Source organism: Sciurus carolinensis, chromosome 5, assembly GCF_902686445.1.
Source record: "Sciurus carolinensis chromosome 5, mSciCar1.2, whole genome shotgun sequence".
Lineage (NCBI taxonomy): Eukaryota > Metazoa > Chordata > Mammalia > Rodentia > Sciuridae > Sciurus > Sciurus carolinensis.
This window is the reverse complement of record NC_062217.1, coordinates 89,285,930-89,303,043: the sequence shown is the minus strand read 5'-3', so window position 1 is coordinate 89,303,043 and position 17,114 is coordinate 89,285,930. Positions and strand designations below refer to the sequence as shown.

The window sequence follows — 17,114 nt, the reverse complement described above, 5'->3', positions numbered from 1 at the left end:
TATCACTTTCTTGAACAGCTGGAACAGAAGCATGGTTATGGGATATTTACAAATGAGTTTATTATGAAATATGCTACAAATGAGTTTTCCAGTCCCACATCAGCAACTTGAGACACAGTTGCTGCTGGTACTACCTTTTGCCTGCTACTATGTTCAGCCACCATGATGAATAAAGTGGTGACTTTGAAGGATTCCATGTCAAGTGAGGAAAAAATAATGTCTGGCCTCTTCACATATTCAAAAAATGTAACTTCAGAGCCTGTGCATCAGCTGGCACGAGTGGAAGCCACCAGGCACCAGTTGTTCATAAACTACCCAATGATGAAACAGATGAAATGGTTGCAAATCAAGGTGATCTGCTAACAGTGATGATGACACTGATATTAATGAGGTAACAATAAGATAGTTAACACTTCAGAAAAAAGTGTCAAAAATCACCATGCTGAACATGTGTGATGGAATTATTGAAGGACCACAGCAGAATGCATCATAACAGAACAAGAGACGATGTATTTTATGAAAGGAAAAGAGACTTCTAGCACAAAAACTATTGTTAATGAAGCAGGTAACTGTGAAAGAAACAGTTTTAAAAGTCATTCAACAGAATGCCTCCTCATCTCTAGATGATAGCCCCTCAACTGTTTCACCTGTTTCTTTTCACCTAGAAAAAACCACAGCGTACAGTAATATTTTGGTCAAAACACAGCAACACAGCTGGAGACTGAAGGCTGCCACTCTGCTGTTCAACAGTTGATGAAGGGTTATGGTGATGCCAGTGTGCTGCTTGGTTATTCTGCACAAGTCATTTTTTTTCACAGTATTAATGGTATGTAATTTTTCACTGTTAAATACTTAGGTGAATAAATATAAGAAAATAACTGCTTATTAGAAGCCTATAAATTCAGAGGCAATAATGATGGTGATGTCAAAGAACAGATTGTCCATATTAGGGGACTAGAGATAATGACACCTTTGTTTTCTGGTACTTCACTGTAAACAAATCTTGTTTCATGTGCAAAACTATCAAAGGTATTCTCTGTTTTTTATAACATTACCATGAATCTATATGTATGAGGTATTTATGATACATAAATCAATTTCATGTTGAGAATTAGATCATATCACCAAAACCTGTGTGTGTGTGTGTGTGTATGTATGTGTGCATATATATATATATATATATATATATATATATATATATATACACATTAATGTATACATGTATACACATATGTTCTAAGATATGAAAAAAAACCCCTGAAATCTAAAATACTTCTGGGGTCCTCCTCCCTCCAGCCGAGGGCCAGATGAGGCCCACCTGCCCCCACTGCACAAAGCTCAGCGAGCCTGTCAGTCAGCAGGGGCGTGAGCTATTGACAGGTTTGGAACTGGATAAGTCTGGCCTGGGCTGGCGAAGCAACAGCCTGAGTTAAGAAGACAGGATGCCTGTGGTGATGATGCAGCGATTGAGAGATCCTGACATAAATACGTGTTTGTTGGAATCTGATGCTTCTACTAGATGTATGGATGAAAATAATTATGACAGGAAAGATGTTCCAGTTACTTCTTGAAGTACAAAACTACTGGAGATTCTGGAATTCCATCATGATCCAAAAAAGACAGAATGGAGTGAAACCATCTATGCCCACAGCAACAGAAAGAGATAAAATCTTGGGAGCAATGGGAAAGTTGCCATATTGAATGTTTGCTCTAAAATTGTTTATGTAAACTAGAAACAGATAAATATTTTTAATGCACGATTACTATAATCTTGTAGGACTTGACTGGCCTTACCCCGACAGATCTGAAGTTTTACAAGGAGAGACAGAATTCAGTTAGTGCTGTGTCTTTGATGTTTGTTCTCAGTGCCATGATAATATGTCACTGCCATGCTGTACTTCCTACAGGTAAGGAGGGTCAGGTAATGGGTCTGAGAGCAAGGTAAGTGTTTCCAAAGAAAGGAAATGATGAGAAGAACAACACGATAGAAGGAAAGCTTGCATTGCATGTGCAGTGTCGATATCACCTAGAGTTTGAAGTGTGTAGAGGTGAGGAGGAAGAGTGGAAAGGTGAGTTAAGGTAGATGTGTGGTGGTTCTCAAACACCAAGCTTACACCTAAATTCTCTCTTGTTTCACTCACTCATTTTTGTTTAAATAAGGTTAATAGAGGGGCGTTTCAAGATGGCAGACTAGAGGGTGGCTGCATTTCATGTTGCTCCAGGACTCAGGATTCAAAAGAGGAGATAGTGAGAGACTTGGGACCAACTCAAAGCCGCTGGGTGAGTCTCTCCCATTGGGGAGGCATCCCGGATGGGGCAGTAGTCCCAGAACACAGGGAACTTTGTGAAGTAGAGTTGCTCGGTGAGAAATTCCTCCCCCCGCTGGAGCAGTGAACTCGGACAACTGGGAGCATCGTAGAAGAGGCCGCTCAGCACAGCGCTTGGGCTCGGAGCAACCACTGGGGCTCCGGGCAGCTGCCTAGAGGAGGAGCTGCGTGGTGAGCCGTTTGGACTCAGAGCAATTGCTTCTGAACACCGGGGGGCTGCCCGGAGGAAGAGGAGGAGTGCGGTGGGTCACTTGGACTTGGAGGGACTACACAGGAGCTACAGGCAGTTGCCAGAGGAGGAGCTGCGTGGCGAGGTGTTTAGACTCAGAGCGACTACTTCTGAACACTGGGAGGCTGCCCGGAGGAAGAGGAGGAGTGCGGTGGGTCGCTTGGTCTAGGAGTGACTGCAACAGAGCTCCGGGTGGCTGCTCGGAGGAGGAGGTGAGTGGTGAGTTGTTTGGACTCAAAGCTACCGCTCCTGAACACCTGGGGGAATACCCGGAGGAGGAGGAGGAACGGGGCGATTCACTTGGATTCGGAGTGACTGCCTAGGGCTACGGGTGGTTCGCGGGAGGAGGAGACGCGAAGTGAGTTGCTTGGACTCCTAGTGACTGCGTCTGAACACCGGATGCCTGTCCAGAGGAAGAGGCGTGTGGCGGGTCGCTGGGATTCGGAGCGACTCTACGGGACTACAGGTGGCTGCTAGAGGAGGGGCCTCATAGCCAGGTGATTAGGTGCAGAGCAGGGTCCCAGGAGCTAGGCGGCTTCTTGCTGGAAGAGCCGCACAGAGACACACTAGGGCGGAGCGAAGTTTCCAGGACTGCGGGCAGATTCTCTGAGGAGAGGCAGACTAAGGAGACTCATCTGCGAAGGGTGAGGCTCCCAGGCCCAGGAGGTAGGTCCTGGCCCCTGGGAATGTTACAGAGGAAGGCAACCCAGCCCAGGCGGTAGTTGTAGATTGAGGGGAACCTCTAGGAGGGGAACTGACCAGCGAGACCACCCCACCAGGTGAATCTTCCCTGCCGAGTGATGTTTTCCCACAAGGATGGTAAAACCAGAGACACAGGCACAAACAGGCCTTGCCTCAGCCCGCAGCCTAGTCCCCTTTGGATGACCATTGGTCAACAAGTAGAGGCACCTCTGCCCATTATCAGGGAATATACTCCCCACCTGAAGGCCACCACCCCTAGAGAGGCAGCTTCCTTGTGGAGCACCACATTATGAACTTCCTCCAAGACTTCAGGCTACTGAAGGATAAGAGGGATATACTAGCAATCTTCAGGGACATTATAAGTCAATAGAGGAAATCTGCAATATCTTAGCGGTCCACTGATACCTGAACAATATGAGAAAGCAAGGGAAGAAAATGTCCCAAACAAATCTAGATGTTACATCAATAAAATCCAATGACAGCATGGCAGAAGAAATGACAGAAAGGGAGTTCAGAATGTACATAATTAAAATGATCAGAGAAGCAAACGATGAGATGAAAGAGCAAATGCAGGCATTGAATGATGAGATGAAAGAGCAAATGCAGGCATTGAATGATCACACCAATCGACAGTTAAAAGAGCAAATACAGGAAGCAAAAGACCATTTCAATAAAGAGTTAGAGATATTGAAAAAAAAAACCAAACAGAAATCCTTGAAATGAAAGAAACAATAAACCAAATTAAGAATTCCAAAGAAAGCATAACCAATAGGATAGAACACCTGGAAGACAGAACCTCAGATATTGAAGACAAAATATTTGACCTTGAAAACAAAGTTGAACAAACAGAGAAGATGGTAAGAAATCATGAACAGAATCTCCAAGAACTATGGGATAACATGAAAAGTCCAAATTTGAGAATTATTGGGATTGAGGAAGGCTTAGAGAAACAAACCAAAGGAATGAACAATATATTCAATGAAATAATATCAGAAAATTTCCCAAATCTGAAGAATGAAATGGAAAATCAAGTTCAAGAGGCTTATAGGACTCCAAATACACAAAATTACAACAGACCCACATCAAGGCACATTATAATGAAAATACCTAACATACAAAATAAAGACAGAATTTTAAAGGCTGTGAGAGAAAAGAACCAAATTACACTCAGGGGGAAACCAATACGGATATCAGCAGATTTTTCAATCCAGACCCTAAAAGCTAGAAGGGCCTGGAACAACATTTTTCAAGCCATGAAAGAAAATGGATGCCAACCAAAAATCTTATACCCAGCAAAACTTACCTTCAAATTTGACGATGAAATAAAATCACTCCATGATGAACAAAAGCTAAAAGAATTTACAAAAAGCCATCACTACAGATCATTGTCAGCAAAATATTCCATGAGGAAGAGATAAAAAACAAAGAAGCAAATCAGCAAAGGGAGGAATTATCCTAAAGGAACTGTCAAAAAAAGGAGGAACCAAGTTGTGTCAAAAAATAAATAAATAAATAAACTTTAAAAAATGAATCAAATGACCAAGAATTCAAATCATATCTCAATAATAACCCTGAATGTTATTGGCCTGAATTCATCAATCAAAAGACATAGACTGGCAGATTGGATTTAAAAGAAAGATCCAACAATATTTTGCCTGCAAGAGACTCACCTCATAGAATCAGATACCCATAGACTAAAGGTGAAAGGATGGGGAAAAACATACCATGCACATGGACTCAGCAAAAAAGCAGGAGTGTCCATCCTCATTTCAGATAATGTGGACTTCAAGCCAAAGTTAGTCAAAAAGGATAAAGAAAGACATTTCATACTGCTTAAGGGAAGCATAAATCAGCAAGATATAACAATCATAAACATCTATGCCCCAAACAGTGGCTCATCCATGTATGTTAAACAAATCCTTCTCAATTTCAGAAACCAAATAGACCATAACACAATAATACTAGGTGATTTTAACATGCCTCTCTCACCACAGGACAGATCTTCCAAACAAAAATTGAACAAAGAAACCATAGATCTCAATAACACAATCAATAATTTAGACTTAACAAACATTTATAGGATATACCATCCAACCAAGAGCGAATACACTTTCTTCTCAGCAGCACATGGATCCTTCTCTAAAATAGACCATATATTATGCCACAAAGCTAATGTCAGCAAATACAAGAAGATAGAGACACTACCTTGTATTCTATCAGATCATAATTGATTGAAGTTAGAAATAAATGAAAGAGTAAAAAACAGAAACTACTCCAAAACCTGGAGATTAAACAATATGCTATTATATGATGAATGGATAACAGAAGATATTAGGAAGGAAATTAAAAAATTCTTAGAGGTAAATGAGAACAAAGAAACGTCATATCAAAATCTCTGGGACACTATGAAATCAGTACTTAGAGGAAAATTTATTTCATGGAGCACATTTAATAAAAGAAGTAAAACTCAACAAATAAATGACCTAACACTGCAGCTCAAAGCCCTAGAAAAAGAACAGACTAACACCAAAAGTAGTAGAAGACAGGAAATAGTTAAACTCAGAGCTGAAATCAATGAAATTGAAACAAAAGGAACAATAGAAAAAATTGACAAAATAAATAGTTGGTTCTTCAAAAAAATAAACAAAATTGATAAACCTTTAGCCACACTAACAAAGAGAAGACGAGAGAAAACCCAAATCACTAAAATTCGGAATGAACAAGGAAACATCACAACAGACACGACTGAAATACAAAACATAATTAGAAACTATTTTGAAAACCTATACTCCAAAAAAATAGAAAATTTCAAAGACATCAACAAGCTTCTAGAGACATATGAATTGCCTAAACTGAACGAGGAGGACATACACAATTTAAATAGACCAATTTCAAGTAATGAAATGGAAGAAGTCCTCAAAAGCCTACCAACAAAGAAAAGTCCAGGACCAGATGGGTTCTCCGCCAAGTTCTACAAAACCTTTAAAGAAGAGCTCATTCCAATACTCCTCAAAATATTCCATAAAATAGAAGAGGAGGGAACCCTCCCAAACTCATTCTATGAAGCCAATATTACCCTGATACCTAAACCAGACAGAGACACATCAAGGAAAGAAGAATTCAGACCAATATTCTTAATGAACATCGACGCAAAAATTCTCAACAAAATTTTAGCAAATCACATACAAAAGCATATTAAAAAGATAGTGCACCATGATCAAGTGGGTTTCATCCCAGGGATGGAAGGTTGGTTCAACATCAGGAAATCAGTGAATGTAATTCACCATATCAATAGACTTAAAGTCAACAATGACATGATTATTTCAATAGATGCAGAAAAAGCATTTGATAAAATACAGCACCCCTTCATGCTCAAAACACTAGAAAAAATAGGGATAGTGGGAACATTCCTTAACATAGTAAAGGCCATCTATGCTATGCCCATGGCTAATATCATTCTAAATGGTGAAAAACTGAAAGCATTCCCCCTAAAAACTGGAACAAGGCAGGGATGCCCTCTTTCACCACTTCTATTCAATAATGTCCTGGAAACTCTAGCCAGAGCAATTAGACAGATCAAAGAAATTAAAGGGATACGAATAGGAAAAGAAGAACTCAAACTATCCCTTTTGCTGATGATATGATTGTATACTTAGAGAAACCAGGAAATTCCACCAGAAAACTTTTAGAACTCATAAGTGAATTCAGTAAAGTAGCAGGATATAAGATCAATGCACACAAATCTAAGGCATTTTTATACATAAGCGACGAATCTTCAGAAAGAGAAATTAGGAAAACTACCCCATTCACAATAGCTTCGAAAAAAATAAAATACTTGGGAATCAATCTCACAAAAGAGGTGAAAGACCTCTACAATGAAAACTACAGAACACTAAAGAAAGAAATTAAAGAAAACCTTAGAAAATGGAAAGATCTCCCATGTTCTTGGATAGGAGGAATTAATATTGTCAAAATGGCCATACTACCAAAAGTGCTATACAGATTCAATGCAATTCCAATTAAAATCCCAATGATGTACCTTACAGAAATAGAGCAAGCAATTATGAAATTCATCTGGAAGAATAAAAAACCTAGAATAGCTAAAGCAATCCTTGGCAGAAAGAGTGAAGCAGGGGGTATCGCAATACCAGATCTTTAACTCTACTACAAAGCAATAGTAACAAAAACGGCATGGTACTGGTACCAAAATAGAAAGGTGGATCAATGGTACAGAATAGAGGACATGGACACAAACCCAAATAAATTCAATTTTCTCATACTAGACAAAGGGGCCAAAAATATGCAATGGAGAAAAGATAGCCTCTTCAACAAATGGTGCTGGGAGAATTGGAAATCCATATGCAACAGAATGAAACTAAACCCATATCTCTCACCATGCACGAAACTAAACTCAAAATGGATTAAGGATCTCGGAATCAGACCAGAGACCTTGCATCTTATAGAAGAAAAAGTAGGTCCAGAGCTTCAACATGTCGGCTTAGGACCAGACTTCGTTAACAGGACTCCCATAGCACAAGAAATAAAAGCAAGAATCAACAACTGGGATAGATAGATTCTCTCAGCAAAGGAAACTATCAGCAATGCGAAGAAAGAGCCTACAGAGTGGGAGGAAATCTTTGCCAATAATACTTCAGATAGAGCGCTAATCTCCAGAATCTATAAAGAACTCAAAAAACTCTACACCGAGAATGCAAATAATCCAATTGACAAATGGGATAAGGAAATGAATAGACACTTCACAGAAGAAGATATAAAAGCAATCAACAAACATATGGAAAAATGTTCAACATCTCTAGTAATAAGAGAAATGCAAATCAAAAGCACCCTAAGATTCTATCTCACCCCAATTAGAATGGCGATTATCAAGAATACAAGCAACAACAGGTGTTGGCGAGGATGTGGGGAGAAAGGTACACTCATACATTGCTGGTGGGGCTGCAAATTAGTGCAGCCACTCTGGAAAGCAGTGTGGAGACTCCTTAGAAAACTTGGAATGGAACCATCATTTGACCCAGCTATCCCACTCCTTGGCCTATACCCAAAGGACTTAAAATCAGCATATTACAGAGATACAGCCACATCAATGTTCATAGTTGCTCAGTTCACAATAGCCAGATTGTGGAACCAACCTAGATTTCCTTCAATTGATGAATGGATAAAGAAACTGTGGTATATATATACAATGGAATATTACTCAGCCATAAAGAATGATAAAATTATGGCATTTGCAGGCAAATGGATGAAACTGGAGAATATCATGCTAAGTGAGATAAGCCAATCTCAAAAAACCAATGGACGAATGATCTCGCTAATAAGTGGATGATGACATATAATGGGGGTGGGAGGGCTTAGTGTTAGGGTTAGAGTTAGTGTTAGGGAGGGGGGCAAGAATGGAGGAAGGAAGGACTGTATAGAGGGAAAAGAGGGGTGGGAGGGGTGGGGGGGAAGGGAAAAAATAACAGAATGAATCAAACAACATTACCGTATGTAAATTTATGATTACACAAATGGTATGCCTTTACGCCATGTACAAACAGAGAAACAACATGTATCCCATTTGTTTACAATAAAAAAAAAAAGGCTAATAGATTCACCGGGGGGAAATGGGTACTGAAAAATTGTTCTAAATAAATGGCATAAAAATAAAAAAATAATAAAATAAAATAATTCTGGTCCCATGTCATGTAAGTTGAAGTCTTTCTTACTATTCAATTACTATAAATTTGAATATGGTATTAGATTTAATAATCAGAAAACATCTTTGGAATGATTTAGGTAAGTGAATTTACATTTGCATTTGCAAATTGCATGAAATCTAAATATCAGATCAAGTATTTCCAATGAAAATTTAGTGTATGGAGTATGATTTGCTTTGTTAACTATCTCATTGATTATGCCTTTGTGGTTTACACATTATAATGATGCTGCTTTATTTTTTTTTCTAACATAAACAATTTTTTTACTTCAGTTTGTACTCCTTCATCTATCTTGTTCCTCCTTAGGAATTTTGACATTTTTATACATTGTCCTATGTAGCATTGCCAGAGTAATTTATCTAAAATGCAAACCTATCCCTGCTAGTATTTCTGCCTACCTTGTACAGAGAAAAGATTTCAAACATGGCATTGCAATTAAAACATTTCATGAGCTATGTCCTACTTCTCTCACTCTCTTGGCTGCTTGATTTGCATTTTATGCCCTGCTAACACTGAACGGAGCACAAATTTGTGCCTGTGTGCTTTATTCCAAGTCATTTTCTTTGTCTGCAGCACCTGTTAACTTTCCAAGTATGTGCAACTGTTGAAACAAGATGATGTAGAATAAACTCAACCTTAGTCAAAAGTAACTTGTTTTCAAATAAGTAGACCAAACCAACAAATCAAAATCTCACTCAAGTTGATCTCAAATAAGGGTGATTTATTTCTAGCACATAAGTATACTTCACAAAATCAAGAGACAAAAACTATAAAGATTGAAATTCATCAGAGCCTATTTCTCGTTCATTTTTTTCTTTTCTTCTGCCTGCAAGCTGGCATTTTATTTTCCTGCTTCTTCTTCTGATTACAAAATGCCGATTATGATGTCAACAACTCCCGAGTCTGTGATGCCTTCTGAGACCAGAATCTACTAGCTTTCTAGTTCTCATTCCGTTACCTTACTAAAGAGTTGATTTACTTGTGCAACTGTGCCACAGCATCCAGGCCTGGATCTTGGGAGAAAATAAGAGAATCTGTACATAGGAGATTTTGGTTAAGAAAAAAGTAAATACCTACTTAGAATATTATGTCATTCTTATAAAACAGCAATGGCTTAAAGCACTTGTTATATGAGAATCATTCTGCATTTATCTTGACTCTAACAAATTAAATACTACTTATAAATTGTAAATTTGTTATCAATTTTAATTATTGTGAATGAAAGCATTACACTTAATAAATAACATTATAATAAAATATGTAAATACCTTGTCCAGAAATGGGCAAGTGACCACTATACACACTTTTACTCCTCAGAACAACAGAAACAGGAAATCAGAACACATTTCCAGACACACAATATTTCAGAGAGGTGAAATATTATATGTGGGTTCTCATGTTTAGTATGTAGCACATGGGAGTCAAATCCCAATTTGACCATATAATTTTTTGTGCTTACTTAGAATGTTGGAATCATTCCATCAGTGAGGAGTGAGACCTTGAATGTATATCAGTACTAGTGTTCCATAGACATCCCTGAAGAAAAAGAAAAATCAGAATAAAATGATAATGATAGCAAATACTTGTACCTTGCTTACCCCTTGCCAAACATTCTTTTAAAATTTCTTAGATACATTAACTCCTTTAACCCTCACAGTAAATCAACAGGGCATCCTCCATTGAGTGTTCCCTGAGAGGGAACTAAATCAACTCATAGTGGATCACAGCCAAGAACTGAAACATTGTAATAAACATCCCATAAACCAAGAGGCCAAAGAGTCCTAACTGAAACATAAAAGCATTATGACATAAAGTTGTGTCAATCAGCACAAGTGTTAGGAGTAGTGTCCACAATTCAACCTTGGAGACAGAGAATCTGAGTATTTAGCTATTAAGTAGTATTACCTCTTTTAATTTTTTTTTTCCTAAAGAGGGTTCTATTGGCATAAGAATTTACTAGTGAGAGTAAAGATAATTTTAGAGGTAGATTGGTAAATTTATGGTAACCTCATGTCATTAAACATTCACATCATAATTAACCTTACTTAGATTCTGTGTTCACCTAGCAAGTTTTAATTACACTATATATTACTATGCAGATTCCTCAGCCTAAGAATCTGTGACATAATATGATCTGGTTGCAGATATAATCCTATTTATAATTTCAGATTAACCAATTCTAATTTATATTATAAAACTGTAATGTCAGTTGGTTAATGTGCTCCTCTCTCTTACTATATTATCAGATTAGGCTTTGATATTCCAATAACAGATGCTGATCTATTTAAGAGAGGTGCTTCACCAAGGGCCCTGTTTAACTCTTTGTGAGAATGTGATTGAGATGCTGTAAGAGTTTACAGTACAATTTCTTAGTCATTTTCCTTACCACCAGAACAAATTATTGAATGTACATCCTTCCTTAGAAATCTCCTCTGCACTAGAATTTAGTCTTTATTTCCAACTGTAACTTTGTATCTGTTACCAACCTTTCTTCTTTTCTACCTTCCCCTTCCCTTGCCCTCTACAGCTTATGGTAACTGTTATTCTGCTCTCAATTTATAGATTTCACTTTTTTAGATTCCACATATGAGTAAGATTACAGTGGTTCTTGTCTTTCTGTGCCTGACTTACTTAATATAATATTCTCCAAGTCTATCCATGTTGTCTCAAATTACAATATTTCATCCTTTTTTTTATAACTGAAAGAATTTCATTGTGTCTATATACCATCTTTTCCTTATCCATTCTGTGAATGAGAGATGCTTAAGCTGATTCATCTGGCTATTTTGAAGAGTGCAAGGTTAACATGTAGCAAAATATCACATTATATCTAATAAATCTGTGTAATTTTAACATGTCAAAAATAAAATATGAATTTAAAAAAATTACCTACACATCCATTGCTCCTTCCAATTTCTCATTACCATTTTAGTGGTCCGATGCTTGATACTTAACACCATGGCCATCGTAATAACGTCTCCTCTACTTTCCTGAAATCATTTTTTGAGCACACTGCTTTGAAATGAAACTCCCTAAAATACTGATTGATCCCCCTTATCTTTTAACAACTCTCCATTTTAAGAAGGAAGTACATTAATTTTATAGCAATTATAAAATTTTAAAAATATCTTGGAAATAATGAAAATGAAATAAATGAAGTAAACCATGCCCAGAATAAAAACTCTTCCTAAATATATTCTTAAGAGTCATTAGCCATAATGACTTACAAGAAAGAAAAGGAATTGTGATATGATCCCTTACATTTTGAATTGACACAAAACATTCAGTAATATGGAGCCCTGTTTCTTGTAGTTAAACTTCCTGAAGGTCTCCAATTGATTCCTTCCAGTTTTGCAATCCTTTGCTTTCTCTTCAGTTAAATCTAGGTTTGGGTTTCCCAACTAGGTCACTAATTAAAATATGTGCATGTCAACAGTGTATTCACTCATGTACTATTCACTCATGATTATTTGATCTAAATTTTTCTCTTCTTCTAAAATTATCCTTGGTGCCTTCAGTAAAGGTCATAAAAGTTTAATTCTGAGAAATAGTTTTATGTAGGCTGAATGTACAAAATACATTGGAAAACATGTTGAGATAAAAGCAAAATTGAGAGATGAGCTATTTGGTGTTCTGGTCCCAAATTGACCAAAAGTACTTAAATTTGACTAGAAAAATAACAATCTCAGAAATACATTATTAGTTTATATCATTGGTTTGATAGTTAAATATAGCTTCAAAAGAAAAACACTACCAAATTTAGAAAAACAAAAAAATGTGTTCCTAATTTAGGAAGGAATAAAATGTCCAAATATGGTATTCTGTTTTCTTGTGGTACTGGGGATTGTGTACTCTACCACAAAGCTAGGTTCACCGACTTGTTTTATTTTATTTTATTTTATTTTATTTTATTTTATTTTATTTTATCTGGCTAAGTTTCCTAGGCTGGTCTGGAATTTGTGATCCTCCTGCCTCAGTCTCTTGATTAACTGGGTTTACAGGCATACCACCACACCCACTCTGATTATAATAGTTTTACTTTGTATGGTATTAGAAGAAATATAAGAATGTACATTTCAATGTTTGCCACTGTTCATATAATAACTTGTGAATTTACTTTTCTGTTTATCGTGAATGTGTTTAATATTCTTTTGCCTTTATTATGGTTTTGAATTTTCTATGGTTTAACTAAGATTAGAGTTCATCTGTTCAGGCTGCTATAATGGAATAACACTGACTGGGTGGCTCATAAACAACAGGAATTTATTTCTCACTGTTCTGGTGGCTGGGATGTCTGCCAATGAGGTTTTTGTGGATTTGGTGTCTGATCAACCACTTCCTGGACAGATGCCATCTTCTCATTGTGGCATTTCATGGCAGAGAGGAGAAAGGCTCCCTGGATCTCTCCAGCTAGGATGCTCAGAACCTGTTCCTTATAATCTAATCACCTGCCAAAGGTCTCAACTCCATCACATTAGAGATTAAGTTTTCAAAGTAGGAATTTTGAAAAAACACATTGTAGTTGAGGGCACTTCAGTTAAATCTAAGTTTAACTAATTCATTACTTCTTATTTTTGATAGGGGTGGGAATCTCTTTGTATATAAAATTTATTAAATAGGCACTTTGTGAAAGACATACTCTAGTTTTAGTTATTATTCATCATATAATGAAAATTATCCTCAGAAAAAGTAATAAAAAGTGTTAATAAATGAATAAATTTAAAAAGGAGGAAGAAAACACCAAGAGATGAGTGAAAAACCATGGCAATTATTACTGATCTTGGGCACTCTGAAATAGATTGTAAGAGAAAGGAAAAAAAAAAAAAAAAGGAGAGCCATACCATTGCAGTAATTGTAATATAATAGGAGATTATACATAATTCTCCAGAAAGCTCTGCATCCTAAAAGTGGAATAGGGCTACTTAAATTTCAGTGTTTCCTACTGAATATGTTGTCTGCACTCACTTTGAAGCAAGGAAGATGTTATTATATCCTCACATGAAAATAGAGAAGTGATAAATTAGAAATATAGAAATTAACACTGAGGAAGTCAAAAGACAAATGGGAATAGGTGAAAAGTCTTTTCTTTCTGATATTATAGCCTAAGAGAACCCATAAAATATAAAGCCTGCTACAAAGTAAGGAAAAAATGAACAACCACTGAAGAAAATTAAGCAGAGTAAATAAGTAACTTAAAGGAAATTAAATAATAACTGTTCTTCATGTGTATTTTTTAAAATTCAATTTACTTTGAAAGTAAGAGTGATTGGAGCATATAATTGGACATGAGTGACTCCATGCTGCCAGACCAATCTGACTGTGTAATTTTTCTTTTCTCTCTGTCCTTCCTTCCTTTCTGTGTGAGCCATACTGATATGCTAATTAGGAAACCCTAAGGTGTGCAGTGATATGCTAATGAGTAAACCCTAAGGTTTTACAGTATGATAAGGAATGTGTGCTGTGCCAAAAAAACTATGTGTGCTCAGATAGTTATGCAAATTATGTAACCCTAAGGTTTTAGAGTGTGATAAAGTGTGTGCTGTGATTTTTGCTGATTTTAAAAATGTATAAAAACCCAACGTTGTAACTGGACCGGTGGCAGTCCTCCTTGCTTGCCTCCCGGAGCACGACTGCCCCGTCGGTACCAGCCACCATTGGTCATTGCCTCGCCATCCTCCGAGACTGTTTTGCTGTATGAGAGAACCGTCAATAAAGAGCTACACGTTGGACCCAACTTCTTGGTAAGAGTCAATTCTTGTTTCCTCTGATCTGTACCTCAGGTGAAGGTTCCTAGGTGCACTTCAAGAAGAAGACGCGAGCCGGGTGCTCGCCTCAAAGAGGAAAACAATGTAAGTTTTTGAGATAATGTTTCCATACTCGGTTTCACAAAACTGATAGATATTTAATATTTTATTGAAAATTTAATTATATTAATAATTAAAATTTATTAATATATTTGTTTGTATAGGGATCAGATGTTATGGGTGAATTTGTAAATTATTTTTGTTCAGGATTTGACTTAATGTTAGTTTGTTTTTTGTGGTGCTGGGAATTGAATTCAGGGCCTCATACATGCTAGGCAAGTATTTTATCCTTGACCTACACCCCCAGCCCTGGATTTGTAAATTGTTAAATCCTTTCTTCAAGATAATGTGACTTAGTCATGAAAATGAAATTGTCCTTTACCAAAAATTCTACTTCTAGGAATTTTTCCCACAAATTTTTTTTGTAAGTTCAAACTGACTTAGGTCAGTTGATCAATGCATCTTCATAATAGTAAATGTAATATAAAAGTAGAATGTTTCCTTGTAAACATATAGTCAAAACACCAGGGTTTTATGCCAACATAAAATGAAAACAAAGGCAACGATTTGAAAGGCAAACTTTTTAAATGAATAACAAGTATAGAATGTAAATGGAGGAAAAGAATATAAATTATGACTTGTGTGTGCATATGCGTGCATGTGTGTAGTTGTTTGCATAAAAACATGGGACATCTAAACAACAAACTAAAACCCAGTTTTCTCACAAAGAAAGAAATTGAATGTTGAGAGGTTGGAATAGATGGGGAACTGCACAATACATGCACTTTATATCTTCTAAATATAATACTATGTGAGTGTCATTCGTATCTACATGTGTATATATATACATGTGTATATACATATATATATATATATATATATGTATATACACATAAATGTCATTTTAAATAAATGGGGACTAAAGCCCTGAAGCTGTTGATAGAATTATTTTATTAGCAAATTGCAATATATTAGTGTTATATATTAATAGTACCTAAGATTTTTCCAGATATAGTCATGTGCAACATGATGACTTTTCAGTCAAGGACATGCCAACATTTTCAATGATGGTTGCACAAGATTGTAACATCTAGAGGCTTCATAGTCATCTTTGTTAGCTTGAGTATACTCTGGGATGTTTGTACAATGACAAATTCATTGATCAGTGCATTTCTCAGAGTGTATTACCATAGTTCAACAGTAAGGCTATAGTTCATACCGAGTAACTTTCCTTTATTTATATTATTTAAAAATTTTGGAACATGTGCAAATGACCTAAAATGAAAATTGTTAAATACACTGACAGGATATAATTCTTTTGGTAGATGCTTTATAATTTTCATTAGAATTGACTAGGAGCATAGTTAGCAACAAAATTAATTAGCAATAATTAGCAAAACATTTTATAAAACATTTTGTCAAGTAAAATCCAAGTTAATCATTTTTACAAAAATATACAGATCAAAATAAATGTTTTCAGGGAATACAAAAATGTTAAATTTTGCCAAGGCTTTGGGATTACATTATCTTCTCTTCTACTTTTCACACTCAAATTCTCAACATGAGATGTAGTTATTAATAGATCAGTGTTTTGCTAGTGAACAGTAACAAAGGGCTCCTTGTCATTGCTATACTAAAATTGAGAACTGATTTTTAATTCTGAAATAGTTCTTAATCTGAAAACTCTTGCTAACTAGTCTCATTTAGCAGAGGCAGGAAGAGAGTAGAGATTCATGAAAACTGTGCATTATAGTCTCTAGAAGTCATGAGGCTATAAAACTGCACAAGCACCTAGGGGAGGGTGTTTTGATTTGAAGGACCTTAAACGTGGTTCTGTGAGTTTGCACAGTAAGAACTCAGATGGCCTCCTTGGCCAGGAGGGACTTGTTCTGCTGTTATTTGTTCATCATATCAAACCAAGTTTCTACTTTGTGTAACTACTGTCTCCATGATCAGGAAGAGTTTGCTCGGCAGTTGCACAAATGTACTAGTGAGTCTCCTGAGGACACTACCAAAGACTTATTTACAGTATGGATTTTCAAATTGTTTTATGTTTTACTAAGGAAAAAGTATTATAAATATTTGGAATTTGGAACTATGGTTTTTGGGTCATTCCTAGAAGAACATTCTTCTTTATGAGGGGTGATGTGTCTGCTGCAAGACTGGCTTTGGGCCATGGTCACACCAGCAGTGAGGAGAGCATGCTCTTCAGAAGGCAGCAAGTCACATCTGGTGCATTTGAACAGAACACCCGGCTTCAGTTTGCTGCTTTGCTGAATTTCCATACACTCTTGGGAGAACACAGTAGAAAAAGGTCTGCCACTGGAGCTGCAAC

At 36.6% G+C, this 17,114-nt stretch overlaps 1 pseudogene; it reads left to right on the top strand.

The window, feature by feature from the left end:
• The first annotated feature begins 1,442 nt into the window (after positions 1-1,442).
• LOC124984385 (coiled-coil-helix-coiled-coil-helix domain-containing protein 7-like) lies at positions 1,443-1,701 on the top strand (annotated as a pseudogene).
• The last annotated feature ends 15,413 nt before the right edge of the window (positions 1,702-17,114 follow it).